The sequence below is a fragment of the Chaetodon auriga genome, chromosome 9 (assembly GCF_051107435.1).
Source record: "Chaetodon auriga isolate fChaAug3 chromosome 9, fChaAug3.hap1, whole genome shotgun sequence".
Lineage (NCBI taxonomy): Eukaryota > Metazoa > Chordata > Actinopteri > Chaetodontiformes > Chaetodontidae > Chaetodon > Chaetodon auriga.
Window position 1 is genome coordinate 5,469,563 of NC_135082.1, and position 15,438 is coordinate 5,485,000.

Consider the following 15,438-nt stretch of genomic DNA (forward strand, 5'->3'; position numbering starts at 1 on the left):
CTGAAATGTCTTATAGATGGGCACGATTGGGTCTGGGCTACAAAGTTGGGCACCAGTGACCGGGTATTTTTGGCTTCATCCTTTAGATAATGGGCAGCCAGTATGTTACAGACAGAAAGAGCAGTCAATATCTAACAATTGCAGCTTGTTGATGTCAGTAGGTCCCCCTCACTTGCCACGCTTAAGGGTACGCCCCTCTATGGAATGCAGCCCTCGAGTCTGCACCGCCACAAAAGGGTCGTTCTGCCAGCAAGGGAATAAAAGGTAGGCAGGGATTGTTGGCCAATGTGCTTGCTTCGGCAGCACATATGCAAAATTGGAATCGATACAGAGAAGATTAGCATGGCCCCTGCAAAAGGATGACACGCATACTCGTGAAGCGTTTCCACATTTTAATCTGCTTGTGCTGCCCCCAGCTGTTCTCCAGCAACCGAGGTCAGAGAATCTCCAGTTGCCCCAATTCACAACGCCCTGACATGTTGAGTATAGCAGAAGGGTTAGTTCTGGCTCCCCCTACTGGCTGAACATGTGTTGCATGTATTCCGAGTGTTGAGAATCAGAGATTGCTCTACTCTACTCTACTCTACTCTACTCTACTCTACTCGACACGATGTAAATATGTTGACACAGTGTCATCAATAAATTGATTGCACATAGACGTGCTGAGTCACCCACTTGCCCTGAAATGTCTTATAGATGGGCACGATTGGGTCTGGGCTACAAAGTTCAGCATCTAGCCTGAAAGTACAATTGGGCACCACCCCCTGTCAGTGACCGGGTATTTTTGGCTTCATCCTTTAGATAATGGGCAGCCAGTATGTTACAGACAGAAAGAGCAGTCAATATCTAACAATTGCAGCTTGTTGATGTCAGTAGGTCCCCCTCACTTGCCACGCTTAAGGGTACGCCCCTCTATGGAATGCAGCCCTCGAGTCTGCACCGCCACAAAAGGGTCGTTCTGCCAGCAAGGGAATAAAAGGTAGGCAGGGATTGTTGGCCAATGTGCTTGCTTCGGCAGCACATATGCAAAATTGGAATCGATACAGAGAAGATTAGCATGGCCCCTGCAAAAGGATGACACGCATACTCGTGAAGCGTTTCCACATTTTAATCTGCTTGTGCTGCCCCCAGCTGTTCTCCAGCAACCGAGGTCAGAGAATCTCCAGTTGCCCCAATTCACAACGCCCTGACATGTTGAGTATAGCAGAAGGGTTAGTTCTGGCTCCCCCTACTGGCTGAACATGTGTTGCATGTATTCCGAGTGTTGAGAATCAGAGATTGCTCTACTCTACTCTACTCTACTCTACTCGACACGATGTAAATATGTTGACACAGTGTCATCAATAAATTGATTGCACATAGACGTGCTGAGTCACCCACTTGCCCTGAAATGTCTTATAGATGGGCACGATTGGGTCTGGGCTACAAAGTTGGGCACCAGTGACCGGGTATTTTTGGCTTCATCCTTTAGATAATGGGCAGCCAGTATGTTACAGACAGAAAGAGCAGTCAATATCTAACAACTGCAGCTTGTTGATGTCAGGAGGTCCCCCTCACTTGCCACGCTAAAGGGTACGCCCCTCTATGGAATGCAGCCCTCGAGTCTGCACCGCCACAAAAGGGTCGTTCTGCCAGCAAGGGAATAAAAGGTAGGCAGGGATTGTTGGCCAATGTGCTTGCTTCGGCAGCACATATGCAAAATTGGAATCGATACAGAGAAGATTAGCATGGCCCCTGCAAAAGGATGACACGCATACTCGTGAAGCGTTTCCACATTTTAATCTGCTTGTGCTGCCCCCAGCTGTTCTCCAGCAACCGAGGTCAGAGAATCTCCAGTTGCCCCAATTCACAACGCCCTGACATGTTGAGTATAGCAGAAGGGTTAGTTCTGGCTCCCCCTACTGGCTGAACATGTGTTGCATGTATTCCGAGTGTTGAGAATCAGAGATTGCTCTACTCTACTCTACTCTACTCTACTCTACTCGACACGATGTAAATATGTTGACACAGTGTCATCAATAAATTGATTGCACATAGACGTGCTGAGTCAACCACTTGCCCTGAAATGTCCTATAGATGGGCACGATTGGGTCTGGGCTACAAAGTTCAGCATCTAGCCTGAAAGTACAATTGGGCACCACCCCCTGTCAGTGACCGGGTATTTTTGGCTTCATCCTTTAGATAATGGGCAGCCAGTATGTTACAGACAGAAAGAGCAGTCAATATCTAACAATTGCAGCTTGTTGATGTCAGTAGGTCCCCCTCACTTGCCACGCTAAAGGGTACGCCCCTCTATGGAATGCAGGCCTCGAGTCTGCACCACCACAAAAGAGAAAATTAAACGTTCTTCACGATTTGCAAAACGGCTGCCTTTGCCTTGTCGACACCTTCCCTAGTCGCGCACCGCCGATTCCGCTCGCTTTCGCCCACTTTTTCTATTTTTGCCAAATTTCCACTCTCGCTTTCGGAACGATACCTCCGGGGAGGGTGGTCTTTGTGAGGAACCCGACATCGGCCATTTATTCAAATGAGCCATGCGGTCGGTAAACACGGTGCCCTTTCCCTCTCCGTGCTGTCTGCAGGTTCTTTGTTGTCATTTATTTGACTGACTGAACGCAAATAAATAAATACATATATAAATAAATGAACAATGAGTGAATGAATGAATGAATGAATGAATGAGTGAGTGAATGACTTTTCCGGTTTTAAATACGTTTTAATCACAATGACTGACTTTTCTGTTAATTTTAAACAAGTATTGAAACATTGAAAGATTTTAAACAAAATCAAACATTCAAACATTTTAAACATTGAAACTTTTTAAACAATCAAACATTTTTAGTCAAACACACACAGTTACTCCTTCTTCTCATCCTCTTTCTCCTTCTCATCCTCCTGCTTTTGTCTTTTCTCTGCCAGCCACATATCAATGGTCTTACCCTCATACAGAGCACAAAAGCTCTCATTTTTGTGAGGACTTCTAAGCTGGCTGTGGCCATAGTCCTTTAGTGATGGCTGACCACAGCGGTGGCAGATCCTCAACTTGTGAGGCTTCCTCTTTTTTGGCTTCTCCCCGCTGCTACCGCCACCACCACCACCCTCCTCCTCCTCCCCCTTCTCCTCCTCCTCATGCTTCCTCTTCATCCTCCACAGGGTCGTTCGAGGTATGGTGACCTCTTTGGAACTGAGCTCCTCCAGCCACTGCTGCGGTGTTCGTCCACCAGGCCCATCCTCCAGTGAACAGAAAAACTGTCCTCTGTAAAACGCGTGCCCACTGTCCAGATGTCTGGGTCCACCGCAGATGTCGCAGGGGTCCCCGGGCTTCCCCTGCATGCTGCCCTGTGCCTTGGACAGAACTTCCTTGTCCTTCTCCTCCCTCTTCTTCCTCCTGTAGACTGTGCATCTGGTCGGTTCTGTGGACGCACTGGAGGTGGAAGCAGAGGTGGTAGTGGAAAAGGAGGAGGGCAGCGGTTCAGTTTTGACCTCCTTCTCCAGGTGCCTGCTTTTGGCCTTCGCCTTGTTGTGCTCCATCCTGCACAGACAGAAAGAAAGAAAGAAAGAAAGAAAGAAAGAAAGACACAAGCAAAAACCAACTTTCAGTTTCAGACAGTGTGTAAAGTGAAATACAGCACAGTGACACTGAGAGAAAGTCTGGCATCAAACACTAACCTGAGAAAAGACGATGTTGGTTGTGCTGCAGATCTCTGTGACAGTGAAGAAGTGCAGACATCAGGCTGTTTCTTTATAGCTGATGTCCTCCAGAACAATTGTGATCACTCACCTATCAACCAGCATTCCTTTGACACCTATCACCATTGTTTCCCCGCATTTTGTCTCTGGGTGATTGTTGTCACCTCTGTGGATTGGGAAGGGGCTGTCAGACAGCCAGGCAGACAGACAGACAGACAGACAGACAGACAGACAGCCAGGCAGACAGGCAGACAACATTCCCACCACTGACCAAGTGTTTCAGATGTTTTCCTCTCTTTTACAATAAAATGTGCAAATGCTTTGTTTGTTATCATGTGGTCTTCGTGACGTCAGAATGTGACAAATGTGACAGACAAAGTTGACAGTTTGGCACAGGTCGCCTGGATTTATTTTAAGAACCCACAGCTCATCAGTCCATGCAGGCTAGGACAGTCAGAGCAATAATATTTACAATATTTCTATAATATAATATATAATATATATATAATAATATATAATATATAATTTAATATATATTTACAATATTACAGAGTTATTGCCTGCTGGCAGGCTGAGGCCCAGGCTGTGGGGCAGGCTGAGGCCCAGGCTGTGGGGCAGGCCGAGGGCCAGGCCGAGGGCCAGGCCGAGGGCCAGGCCGAGGGACAGGCCGAGAGACAGGCTGAGGGATGGGCTGAGGGAAGGGCCGTGTGGCAGGCTGAGGGACAGATCGAGGGAAGGGCCTTGTGGCAGGCTGAGGGACAGATCGAGGGAAGGGCCGTGTGGCAGGCTGAGGGACAGGCCGAGGGAAGGGCCGTGTGGCAGGCTGAGGGACAGGCCGAGGGACAGGCTGAGGTAAGGGCCGTGTGGCAGGCCGTGCGGCAGGCTGTGCGGCAGGCCGTGTGGCAGGCCGAGGGACAGACTGAGGGACAGGCTGAGGGACAGGCTGAGGGACAGGCTGGGGGACAGGCTGAGGGACAGGCTGGGGGAAAGGCTGAGGAACAGGCTGTGAGGCAGGCAGGATGGCAGTCTGGGAGGTGGCTTGAGTCTGCAGAGTAAGACATGGCTGTCAGAAACAGGTGATCTCTCCAAATGTAACAGAAACACACAACAGCAATCATGTTATCACAGTGACATCAAGTTGATGTGTGAAGCACGACATGAGGTCACTGACCTTTAGGGGGTCCTTCTCTCTCTTCTCTGCCAGCCAGTCCTCCACCGAGCGGCCCTCGGCTTGGGAGCAGAAGTGCTCTCCTCTGTAGCGGCTGTGGCCAAATTCTTTGGTTTTTGGCTGGCCACAGCGCTTGCACAGGAAGTGCTCAAAAGTCTTCCTTGTGGGTTTGCTGAGAGCGCCCATCTCTTGGGCCCGTTGCTGCTGCGCCTCCCTGAGCTTTCTCTGCCAGGCTGTGGAGCGGGGCACACTGGGGCCGGCAGCAGAGGTGGTAGTGGTGGTGGTAGTAGCAGTGGTGGTGGTAGGAGTGGTGGTGGTGGTGGTGGTGGAGGAGGAGGAAGAGGAGGAGCCTGCAGCGGCACTGGCGGTGGCAATGCTGTACAGGCCTGGTGCCAGGGGTCCACGGTGAGTGACAGCCAGACCGGAGGCGTCCTCGGGGACATCGAATGCCAAAGGCCGGTCAGGCCGCAAAGGCTCCTTCAGCAGAGTCCTGGCTGTCGGCAGCGGCTCTGCTGCGGTCTGCTCAGCGCTGGGCCCCGGCACCTTCAGGCACGCGCTGCTCGTCAGCATCGCTTTGCTCCTCTGGTTGTGCCTGGTGGGCGGGGATTGATGGATCAGTGTCACGCTGTTAAAAATCCACTGTCCACTGCTGACATTCTTACAGTCACTGCATGACATGACATGAAACACAGAGCCTTACCACTGCAGGACGGTTCGTCGGTTGACGCTGTACAGCTGCAGGGGGGCGGCTGCCATGAGGTCCTTGCAGTTGTACACGTTGTCCTGGATTTGGCTGTAGTCCCTCATGACAGACCCCCAGCGGTTGACCCGGACCCCGGCGATGGTACGGCCCTCGTAGTGTATGCGGCACAGCTCCAAAAATATGGCCTCCACTATCCTGCTGGCTTTAGGAGACTGTGCCGCACCCGCGCCCTGCCCAAGGAAGGATCTGCACAGAGACAGAGAGCATCAGGACTGGAAGAAATCTGGCTTGTCGATCTCAAACAACACAGAGCAACAACAAGCAACAGACTGTGTCAGGAGAGCTCACAGCTCACACAAAGAAGAATGCATCTGACACGTCAGCGCACACGCCACACTTACCGCTTCACACTGTCCACGCCTGGCGTGTGGGCACGTCTGGAGTGGCCGGCCTTGAAGCAGCCCTTGACCAGACGCTGCTGATGGCGCAGGGGGAAGGAGATAGGTGCCTTGTCCCTGTCTGACAGCTTCTGCCAGAGCGCAGCTATCTCCCTCGCCTGCTTCTGCGTCACGAAGGCACGGTGACGCAGCTCTACGAGGGCCAGGGCCAGATTAACTGCGTGCCGGTACCCTCTGTGACCGTCTGGCCCATGTATGTCCTGCAACAAGAGGAGAGGGAGGCCTCCATTATACAAAGCAGCTCCTCAGGGAGATGTTCAGAAATGTCGAGTCTTAGGAGCGAGCGCACACACGTACCCCTTCCTCCTCCTCCTCCTCAACCTGCACAGGCTCCACTGGGGCCGGGCCCGACTGGGATGACGAGGTGGCAGCGATGGTGGCTGCAGCGGCGGCGGGTTGAGGCTGCGTGGAGCGGATGAGAGTGTTGAGGTCATGGGCGAACCTCATATCAGCCAGCTCCTCCTGGAACCCCTCGTCGTCGTCGTCGTCGTCGTCGTCGTCGTCGTCGTCGTCGTCCTCTCCTTCCGCTTCGTCCCCTTCTGTCCCATCCGGAGCGTCAGGATCCTGGCTGAGATCCTGCTGCAGCACAGCGCCTGTCTGGGAGTACAGGTACTCCACCCCGATGAGCTCCCCTGAACAAAGCGTGCGAAAAAGAAAGATGCGGTGACTGAGTTCGGCATGTTGTTGCCTGCCAGCCTGCACAAATGAGCTCTTCCCTGACAGCTTACCTGTGTACTCCCCAGGCTGGGTGTAATTTTCAACCAGCGTCAGACCCAGGATCTCTTGGGTGAGCTGGTTGAAGCTGTGCTGCAGCTGGGCGCTGTAGCACAGCAGCGTCTTCCCCTGGCCGACCTCCACTGCTGCCCTAGCCCGGCTTTCGTTCCACCTCACCAGGCCATCCAGCAGGTATACCTGGAAGTGGAGGGCGCTAGCAGACGTGCCTGTGACAGGAAAGACAGGGATGGGAAGCATGAGCTGAAGACACGCACCCACACACTCCCACACACACACCTAAAGCTGAACAAACTTGTGTATATTTGTCCTCTGACCATCACTTAATTTGAAAAGTAACAGAAGAAAACCAAATCAAACAACAACAACAGCATCATAGCTCACCTGGGATGAAGCGGCACTGGTGGAGGTGGAATGACTCCAGGGATGTGGAGCCTCTGGCGCAGCGGAAGACGGGGAGTTTGACCCCGCCCCGGATCACCTCCCCCGTCTTCGTGTAGAGCTCCACTCCTGGCGGGTCCTGGATGCAGCGCAGGTGACGGCGCTGGATGCTCCAGATCTCCTCCATCCTGGGGTGGTCGATGAGCCCAACGCCTGTGGTGTCCACCGCCTCCCAGAAGGAGTCCAAAACCTCCTGGATGAGCCGCTCCGTTTCCTGCTGGCCTCGGGTGCGACGGCGGCAGTGACGGGCGAGCTCCCTGGCGGAGATCTCGATTCTGGCGTCCCTCCCCTCCTCGGACTGCTTGGCCTCCGTCAGCCTGTCGACGTCGCCGCGGTCCCACTCAAAAATGGCGTAGGACAGCCTCGCCATGAAGCGGCCGTACAGCTGGTGACTGTCGGTGGTGACACCCCTAGCGAAGCGTCGCATGAGGTGCCACACGTCCAGACGCACCACCAGCTGCTCCCACTCAGCGAACATGGCGCCGACCTGATGAGAGAATGTAACACGTCTTTATAATCCGCCGCTGCTGTCCAAGCAGGAACGAAAGAGTGTGTTTTCAGTTGACACGCGGTGCTGTACCTTGCACTGTCCGGTGATGGCACAGCAGTCCCGGTCCACGTACAAAACCTGAGGAGGGGTCTTTCCAGCGTCTTTGTACCGCCGCATCAGCCCAGCTGCCATGGGCAACAGTCCGTCCCCCTCTGAGTCAGTGAGGACGGACATGAGCACCTGCCCGTGCTCGTTGCCCACGTTGGTGACCCAGGCAGCTGAGCCGGCGGCGTCTCCCGCAAGCTTCTTGGACATCTGTACAGGAAAAGAAAGACACATGACACAATCAAAACAACAACAGCAGCAATCACATGACATTATCACGCTCGCTATCATGTACGCAGAACAATGACAAAAGCTTGCCTTCTTTGTGGAGTCCATCTTCAAGATGTCCCCAAAGATGGACGTGACTCTGGCTTTGGTCTCCGCCAGCCGAGGGAGGGCCTCCCTCACATACACTGACAGCAGCCAGGGAATGCTGGGGACCGGGTGCATGGGCGGGATGGACACCTGCCCCTGCAGCGCTGCACCTGGTGCGCGGAGCTTGCGTACCACAGAGAGGTAGGTCATTGACCTGACCATCCACTCTCTGGTATGCTGCTCCACAAGAACAGTGCGGAGGCGAGACGCACCATTTCCCAAGGTGCGCTCCTTCAGCATCCCAATCACTGTCTTATCGCAGGCCAGCCTGTGTTGTGAGGATGGAGGGAGGCAAGAGGCAAACAAAGATCAACAAAAATTGAGCTGTCAAACGATAAGTCTCAGTGACAAGCGTCCTTTAGCTCGGCTTACTTGTACGTGAGGACAGCTGGAAAGCGCTCCCGGTGTGCCGGGTCCAGCTGCTCCAAGATGTCCTGCGCCCATGCCACGTACTTCCTGTGACAGGAACAGCACTCCAGGTACTCCGTGCCCATGAAGTACCAGCCGTTAATGTCCAAGACCCTCCGGATGGTCTTGTACAGGCCGGCGCCGCTCAGCTTGTGCCCACAGGTGGGGCACACCAGCTTGTATGCCCACATCCTGTAGGGCACCCACAGGAAGAAACGGCTGTGGAAGAAGGCGTGGGCTGAGGCGGGGGGCTGGGTGTAGAGGGGTCGGTCGCCGGGGGGGAACCACCACAGGCGGAGGTCGGTGGTGAGGACAGACTGCCCACTCGCGGCTCTGGTGAACAGCGCTCGGCCGAGCCAGTCTTGCTGCTCCTCTGGCAGCGTCGTCCTCCAGCTCTTGGGCAGCAGCTGTGGAAAAATTACAAATAAAGATTGGAGCTGAACAGCTCATGTGGACCACTACTGCAGGAGAATTTTTCTAAAGACATGTGATGTGCTGAAGAGATGTCATGTGGCAATGCTTTACAATAAATCGTGTGGTGTGTATTACATTAGGAAGTACATTAGTATGACGTAAAAGGACATGAGTTAATGAGGGTGAAATGGCTGTCACGAACTAACTGTCCATGTAATCTCACTGTGATCCAATACACCACACTACGTGCATGTCTAACATTCGCCTATACCTACCTGTGCACCGTAGGTCAGGGCAGGGGGTCTATCGCTGCCGGATGCAGCGGCGGCTGCAGCTGCGGGTGGGGAGGCTCCAGACGTAGAGGGTCCAGGCAGGGTGGCCGGTGGAGTGTCCCTGACAGCTGCAAAACACACACACACACACACTCACAGCTGTCACTGTGGTCACTGTGTAAAGGCTGATGCACAAACAGTGCGTGTGCACTCACACTGAGAGTCCACCTCCATCGTGGCGGCGAGGAGCACATCATCCGGGATCTCTGCGGATGCAGCGCCTGCCAGCAGTAAAGAAGCAAACATGTTCATTGGTATTCACACACAAACACACAACTTATGCAATGTCTGTGGTGGGGGGGTTATCTCACTCGATGGGGCCTGAGGAGCAGCAGAGGCGGCAGCAATAGTGGCAGTGGCGGCGGCGGCGGCGGCGGCGGCAGGAGCAACAGCAGCCTCTTTGTCCCGGCCCACCACGTACAACTGCAGAGCGTGCATCTTGGACCCCGTCTTGACGTTCTGCCTCCTCAGCCATTGTAGGTAACTACAGACGTGACAGTGGCAAAAAGGGCAAAGAGTTTGCTCACACGTCATCTCACCTCCATCACCTGCCCCGTCGCTGTTGCCATACTTACGTGCGACTCTCTTTGCTGGTGGACTCATACAGGGACCTGAATGTCTTCTGGGCGTGGGCACCGAACCCCACCAGGGTCTCATCCATGCCCCTCACTGACGCAGAGCCCTTGCGCATCCTACACTGCTGGATGGCCGCCACAACCTCTGGAAACAGCTGGGCGTAGGAGGCGAGGGCGTCCTTGTTGGCAGAGAGGGGCGACTGAGAGGTGTCCCCGCCTTCCCGCTCCTTTTCATGGGACGCCAGCAGGCTGCAGGCGTAGCCGGCATCGTGGCTGAGCAGCCACTTGAATGTCTGACCCCGGTACTGGCCAAACTGGAGCTCACTCTCACTGAGCACCAGCTGCCAGCACGCAGGGTCTCCTCCGGCCTGGAGGATGCGAGCCTTCGCCGCCTCCCTCACCCTCTCAGGCATCTTCACCGGATAGGCCGCAGCCGGCGCTTGCCTGCGGTAGGCTTGAGCCAGCCTCGACGCATCCGGTGAAGGCCAGAGGGTGAGTTCAGACGATGAAGGCTGCAGTCGCAGACTTGGTCTGTAATCCATGTTCTGCAAAGACTCAGACAGGAAGCACGGGTCAGACAGGAAGCACATTAATTTCTTCAACCATAAACATTAATCGAACTGTCACCTCAGGACATTTCACTGGCCTGGCCTTCATGCACTGCTGCAGCATTTATTTGAAAATGTATTTTACAGAATTTCCAGAATTCCTAGCACTTTCATCTCTCTGTATCTATCTTATTTTGCTATTACAGGTAACAGCACAGTGACTACAGTGTTAATGTGACCAGCTTGTCATTGTGCTGCTGCACACAAACAGCACATTTAACCGTAAAGAAACGCTTTCAACAAGCCCAAATACATGTTTGTCTGCTTCGTTACGAACGGTACAGTGGGCAGAACCACTGTACGCGCAATAACCAGTGAAAGACAATGTAATAATGTCATGTATTAATTTGTACACCAATACAAATAACAAGAAAAGTGAAAAACAATAACTTTGCGACATGAAAACCAGAAAAACCGGCGTTTAGCATGAAAACCAGAAAAACCGGCGTTTAGCATTGGCGCGGAGACCTTTATGCCATTCATTCATTTAATCGCCGCCATTGTCGCACACAGGACATTACGGTCAGCCTCAACAAAGACTGTCTGTCGCCATTAATTTTATGCTGGTGTTGGTTAGCTGAGCGCCGCTTTACTCACCTTTACTTCTCCAGTGAAGATGCGCTAAATGCCCGGAGTCGCTGTGCCTGAGGGTCAAGGCCGGTGGCGCTGGGCTCCGCGTATTCGGGCGACCAATGAGAGAGCGAGAATTGAAAGTAGGACAGCGAATCAGACATTGCGAGAAAGTTGGGGGACGCTGATTGGATTTTGGCAAAAGTAAGACAGGCCAATGAGGAGCCGTAGAAAGTAGGACGAAAGTAGGACGGGGAGCAGCGACCAAGGTTACTCCGTGGGCGCAAGGATGACACGCATACTCGTGAAGCGTTTCCACATTTTAATCTGCTTGTGCTGCCCCCAGCTGTTCTCCAGCAACCGAGGTCAGAGAATCTCCAGTTGCCCCAATTCACAACGCCCTGACATGTTGAGTATAGCAGAAGGGTTGGTTCTGGCTCCCCCTACTGGCTGAACATGTGTTGCATGTATTCCGAGTGTTGAGAATCAGCGATTGCTCTACTCTACTCTACTCTACTCGACACGATGTAAATATGTTGACACAGTGTCATCAATAAAAAAATTGCACATAGACGTGCTGAGTCACCCACTTGCCCTGAAATATTTTATAGATGGGCACGATTGGGTCTGGGCTACAAAGTTGGGCATCTAGCCTGAAAGTACAATGGGGCACCACCCCCTGTCAGTGACCGGGTATTTTTGGCTTCATCCTTTAGATAATGGGCAGCCAGTATGTTACAGACAGAAAGAGCAGTCAATATCTAACAATTGCAGCTTGTTGATGTCAGTAGGTCCCCCTCACTTGCCACGCTAAAGGGTACGCCCCTCTATGGAATGCAGCCCTCGAGTCTGCACCGCCACAAAAGGGTCGTTCTGCCAGCAAGGGAATAAAAGGTAGGCAGGGATTGTTGGCCAATGTGCTTGCTTCGGCAGCACATATGCAAAATTGGAATCGATACAGAGAAGATTAGCATGGCCCCTGCAAAAGGATGACACGCATACTCGTGAAGCGTTTCCACATTTTAATCTGCTTGTGCTGCCCCCAGCTGTTCTCCAGCAACCGAGGTCAGAGAATCTCCAGTTGCCCCAATTCACAACGCCCTGACATGTTGAGTATAGCAGAAGGGTTGGTTCTGGCTCCCCCTACTGGCTGAACATGTGTTGCATGTATTCCGAGTGTTGAGAATCAGCGATTGCTCTACTCTACTCTACTCTACTCGACACGATGTAAATATGTTGACACAGTGTCATCAATAAAAAAATTGCACATAGACGTGCTGAGTCACCCACTTGCCCTGAAATATTTTATAGATGGGCACGATTGGGTCTGGGCTACAAAGTTGGGCATCTAGCCTGAAAGTACAATGGGGCACCACCCCCTGTCAGTGACCGGGTATTTTTGGCTTCATCCTTTAGATAATGGGCAGCCAGTATGTTACAGACAGAAAGAGCAGTCAATATCTAACAATTGCAGCTTGTTGATGTCAGTAGGTCCCCCTCACTTGCCACGCTAAAGGGTACGCCCCTCTATGGAATGCAGCCCTCGAGTCTGCACCGCCACAAAAGGGTCGTTCTGCCAGCAAGGGAATAAAAGGTAGGCAGGGATTGTTGGCCAATGTGCTTGCTTCGGCAGCACATATGCAAAATTGGAATCGATACAGAGAAGATTAGCATGGCCCCTGCAAAAGGATGACACGCATACTCGTGAAGCGTTTCCACATTTTAATCTGCTTGTGCTGCCCCCAGCTGTTCTCCAGCAACCGAGGTCAGAGAATCTCCAGTTGCCCCAATTCACAACGCCCTGACATGTTGAGTATAGCAGAAGGGTTGGTTCTGGCTCCCCCTACTGGCTGAACATGTGTTGCATGTATTCCGAGTGTTGAGAATCAGCGATTGCTCTACTCTACTCTACTCTACTCGACACGATGTAAATATGTTGACACAGTGTCATCAATAAAAAAATTGCACATAGACGTGCTGAGTCACCCACTTGCCCTGAAATATTTTATAGATGGGCACGATTGGGTCTGGGCTACAAAGTTGGGCATCTAGCCTGAAAGTACAATGGGGCACCACCCCCTGTCAGTGACCGGGTATTTTTGGCTTCATCCTTTAGATAATGGGCAGCCAGTATGTTACAGACAGAAAGAGCAGTCAATATCTAACAATTGCAGCTTGTTGATGTCAGTAGGTCCCCCTCACTTGCCACGCTAAAGGGTACGCCCCTCTATGGAATGCAGCCCTCGAGTCTGCACCGCCACAAAAGGGTCGTTCTGCCAGCAAGGGAATAAAAGGTAGGCAGGGATTGTTGGCCAATGTGCTTGCTTCGGCAGCACATATGCAAAATTGGAATCGATACAGAGAAGATTAGCATGGCCCCTGCAAAAGGATGACACGCATACTCGTGAAGCGTTTCCACATTTTAATCTGCTTGTGCTGCCCCCAGCTGTTCTCCAGCAACCGAGGTCAGAGAATCTCCAGTTGCCCCAATTCACAACGCCCTGACATGTTGAGTATAGCAGAAGGGTTGGTTCTGGCTCCCCCTACTGGCTGAACATGTGTTGCATGTATTCCGAGTGTTGAGAATCAGCGATTGCTCTACTCTACTCTACTCTACTCGACACGATGTAAATATGTTGACACAGTGTCATCAATAAAAAAATTGCACATAGACGTGCTGAGTCACCCACTTGCCCTGAAATATTTTATAGATGGGCACGATTGGGTCTGGGCTACAAAGTTGGGCATCTAGCCTGAAAGTACAATGGGGCACCACCCCCTGTCAGTGACCGGGTATTTTTGGCTTCATCCTTTAGATAATGGGCAGCCAGTATGTTACAGACAGAAAGAGCAGTCAATATCTAACAATTGCAGCTTGTTGATGTCAGTAGGTCCCCCTCACTTGCCACGCTAAAGGGTACGCCCCTCTATGGAATGCAGCCCTCGAGTCTGCACCGCCACAAAAGGGTCGTTCTGCCAGCAAGGGAATAAAAGGTAGGCAGGGATTGTTGGCCAATGTGCTTGCTTCGGCAGCACATATGCAAAATTGGAATCGATACAGAGAAGATTAGCATGGCCCCTGCAAAAGGATGACACGCATACTCGTGAAGCGTTTCCACATTTTAATCTGCTTGTGCTGCCCCCAGCTGTTCTCCAGCAACCGAGGTCAGAGAATCTCCAGTTGCCCCAATTCACAACGCCCTGACATGTTGAGTATAGCAGAAGGGTTGGTTCTGGCTCCCCCTACTGGCTGAACATGTGTTGCATGTATTCCGAGTGTTGAGAATCAGCGATTGCTCTACTCTACTCTACTCTACTCGACACGATGTAAATATGTTGACACAGTGTCATCAATAAAAAAATTGCACATAGACGTGCTGAGTCACCCACTTGCCCTGAAATATTTTATAGATGGGCACAATTGGGTCTGGGCTACGAAGTTGGGCATCTAGCCTGAAAGTACAATGGGGCACCACCCCCTGTCAGTGACCGGGTATTTTTGGCTTCATCCTTTAGATAATGGGCAGCCAGTATGTTACAGACAGAAAGAGCAGTCAATATCTAACAATTGCAGCTTGTTGATGTCAGTAGGTCCCCCTCACTTGCCACGCTAAAGGGTACGCCCCTCTATGGAATGCAGCCCTCGAGTCTGCACCGCCACAAAAGGGTCGTTCTGCCAGCAAGGGAATAAAAGGTAGGCAGGGATTGTTGGCCAATGTGCTTGCTTCGGCAGCACATATGCAAAATTGGAATCGATACAGAGAAGATTAGCATGGCCCCTGCAAAAGGATGACACGCATACTCGTGAAGCGTTTCCACATTTTAATCTGCTTGTGCTGCCCCCAGCTGTTCTCCAGCAACCGAGGTCAGAGAATCTCCAGTTGCCCCAATTCACAACGCCCTGACATGTTGAGTATAGCAGAAGGGTTGGTTCTGGCTCCCCCTACTGGCTGAACATGTGTTGCATGTATTCCGAGTGTTGAGAATCAGCGATTGCTCTACTCTACTCTACTCTACTCGACACGATGTAAATATGTTGACACAGTGTCATCAATAAAAAAATTGCACATAGACGTGCTGAGTCACCCACTTGCCCTGAAATATTTTATAGATGGGCACGATTGGGTCTGGGCTACAAAGTTGGGCATCTAGCCTGAAAGTACAATGGGGCACCACCCCCTGTCAGTGACCGGGTATTTTTGGCTTCATCCTTTAGATAATGGGCAGCCAGTATGTTACAGACAGAAAGAGCAGTCAATATCTAACAATTGCAGCTTGTTGATGTCAGTAGGTCCCCCTCACTTGCCACGCTAAAGGGTACGCCCCTCTATGGAATGCAGCCCTCGAGTCTGCACCGCCACAAAAGGGT

At 52.1% G+C, this 15,438-nt stretch overlaps 8 non-coding genes across 8 annotated transcripts; all 8 read left to right on the plus strand.

Moving 5' to 3' along the window:
- The first annotated feature begins 287 nt into the window (after nt 1–287).
- Nucleotides 288–394, plus strand: LOC143326388 (U6 spliceosomal RNA). Its single transcript, XR_013077662.1, has one exon. It is a non-coding gene; the product is annotated as a U6 spliceosomal RNA (small nuclear RNA).
- Nucleotides 395–1,002: 608 nt separating this feature from the next.
- LOC143326389 (U6 spliceosomal RNA) lies at nt 1,003–1,109 on the plus strand. The gene has a single exon (XR_013077663.1). It is a non-coding gene; the product is annotated as a U6 spliceosomal RNA (small nuclear RNA).
- Nucleotides 1,110–1,672: 563 nt separating this feature from the next.
- LOC143326390 (U6 spliceosomal RNA) lies at nt 1,673–1,779 on the plus strand. The gene has a single exon (XR_013077664.1). It is a non-coding gene; the product is annotated as a U6 spliceosomal RNA (small nuclear RNA).
- A 10,207-nt stretch (nt 1,780–11,986) lies between these two features.
- Nucleotides 11,987–12,093, plus strand: LOC143326391 (U6 spliceosomal RNA). Its single transcript, XR_013077665.1, has one exon. It is a non-coding gene; the product is annotated as a U6 spliceosomal RNA (small nuclear RNA).
- Nucleotides 12,094–12,686: 593 nt separating this feature from the next.
- LOC143326392 (U6 spliceosomal RNA) lies at nt 12,687–12,793 on the plus strand. The gene has a single exon (XR_013077666.1). It is a non-coding gene; the product is annotated as a U6 spliceosomal RNA (small nuclear RNA).
- A 593-nt stretch (nt 12,794–13,386) lies between these two features.
- Nucleotides 13,387–13,493, plus strand: LOC143326393 (U6 spliceosomal RNA). The gene has a single exon (XR_013077667.1). It is a non-coding gene; the product is annotated as a U6 spliceosomal RNA (small nuclear RNA).
- Nucleotides 13,494–14,086: 593 nt separating this feature from the next.
- On the plus strand, nt 14,087–14,193 carry LOC143326394 (U6 spliceosomal RNA). Its single transcript, XR_013077668.1, has one exon. It is a non-coding gene; the product is annotated as a U6 spliceosomal RNA (small nuclear RNA).
- A 593-nt stretch (nt 14,194–14,786) lies between these two features.
- On the plus strand, nt 14,787–14,893 carry LOC143326395 (U6 spliceosomal RNA). The gene has a single exon (XR_013077669.1). It is a non-coding gene; the product is annotated as a U6 spliceosomal RNA (small nuclear RNA).
- The last annotated feature ends 545 nt before the right edge of the window (nt 14,894–15,438 follow it).